The 1,739-nt window shown below is 37.5% G+C and overlaps 1 non-coding gene across 1 annotated transcript; it reads left to right on the top strand.

Moving 5' to 3' along the window:
* The first annotated feature begins 216 nt into the window (after nucleotides 1–216).
* On the top strand, nucleotides 217–322 carry LOC132542773 (U6 spliceosomal RNA). Its single transcript, XR_009553747.1, has one exon. It is a non-coding gene; the product is annotated as a U6 spliceosomal RNA (small nuclear RNA).
* The last annotated feature ends 1,417 nt before the right edge of the window (nucleotides 323–1,739 follow it).

Consider the following 1,739-nt stretch of genomic DNA (forward strand, 5'->3'; position numbering starts at 1 on the left):
AGTGGTGAAGCAGGTCTGCAGGTGTCTATCTTTCTCTTTCTCTATCTCCCCTTCCTCTCTCAATTTCTTTCTGTCTTATACAATAAAAAAAAAAAAGTTTAAAATAGTCAACAGGATCAGCAGATTTGTAGTGCAGTTACAGAGCCCCAGTGATAACCCTGGAGAGAAAAAAAAAAAAAAAGGAAGGAAGGAATGAAGGAAAGAAATGTACAATGAGTGCTCACTTCAGCAACACATACAATAAAGTTGGAACGATACAGAGAAGATAAGCATGACCCTTGAGAAAGAATACATGCAAATCCATGAAGCATTCCATATTAAAAAAAAAAAAACTAATAGGACCAGATAATTAATTCACTAGGACAATATACTGCTTTGCCATGTGCATTCCATGTGACCTAGGCTCAAATCCAGTTCCCACCAAACTGAATGGAGCTCCAGTCATTCCTCTCTCTCTCTCAGTGTGTGTGTGAGTGTGTATTTCTGTCTCTATCTGAATATTAATGATGATGATGATGACAGTGATGGACAATGATATAAACATGTTTGAGAATAGTTTGGAGGTTTCCGAAAGTATACATGTTCCATACAATTCCACTCAGTAATTATCTAAGAGAAATTCTCCTGACAGGTTTCTTCATGACAATAAAATCTACAAACAACCCATATGTTCATGTGCTGATTCATGATAAAGAAATTGTAGTATGTCCATATAGTGGAATACTAACTCTGTATTAAAGCTAGAACAGTGACATATGCAGCAACACAGATGAATATAAAATAATAATACCGAGCAAAACAATCTGACATAGGAGAGTACATTTAACATGATTTTCTTTTTTTCTCCCTCCTTTAATGTGATTTTCTATATGTAAACTTTTCAAAAAAAATTACACTTGCATAAACTAAAGCCAGATCTTTGGTGGCCTGGGTTCAGGACTGGGGAGAGAACTGACTAGATAGGGGCATAAGAAATCATTTGGGCTTGGGTGATCAACATGAAAGTGATGGTAATGTGGTTATATATGATTGTCAATATTCACCCAACAGGGATAGGTAAGATGGCTCACCTGGCAGGGCCTACATTACCATGCCTGTTAGGAAAGTTTGATCTCTACTACACTATATGGGAATAATGGGGGTGGGGCGGGTTCTATGTTGTGGCCTCTCTCTCTTTCTCTCTCTCACACACTCTATGTTGTGTGTGGGTGGGTGGGTGTGTGGAGATGTGTGAGGGTGTTTGTGTGTATCTGAAAAAGTTAGCACAGAGCAGCAAAGCCATAGTGATGACCAAAAAAAAAAAAAACAGAATAAAAGTAAAACCAGCAAACGGTAAATTTAAAATTGATGTTGCATGTAAACTTATATCCTGATAAGGTGAAAACAATGTCTTCTCAACAAACTTTCTTGGAATTTGAGAAGCTAATTCTGAAATTTGTAAAAGTGAACAAAAACAGCTAAAATAACTTTGAAAAATAAGAAGATAGGGAAAATTACTCATCAAGTTTCAAGAGTTATGGTAAAAAAACAACTAATTAGGGGGGCAGGCGGATGAGCACATACAATACTATGTACAAGGACCCGGCTTCCAGCCTTCATTCTCCACCTGCAGTGGGGATGCCTCAAGAGTGGTGCAGCAAGTCTACAGGTGTCTTTCTATTTTTTCCTTTCTGTCTCCCTCTCCCCTCTCAACTTCTCTTCCCTTATAGAATAAAACATAAAAGAGACAGACAAAGTAA

The sequence above is a fragment of the Erinaceus europaeus genome, chromosome 1, assembly GCF_950295315.1.
Source record: "Erinaceus europaeus chromosome 1, mEriEur2.1, whole genome shotgun sequence".
NCBI classification, from domain to species: Eukaryota; Metazoa; Chordata; class Mammalia; order Eulipotyphla; family Erinaceidae; genus Erinaceus; species Erinaceus europaeus.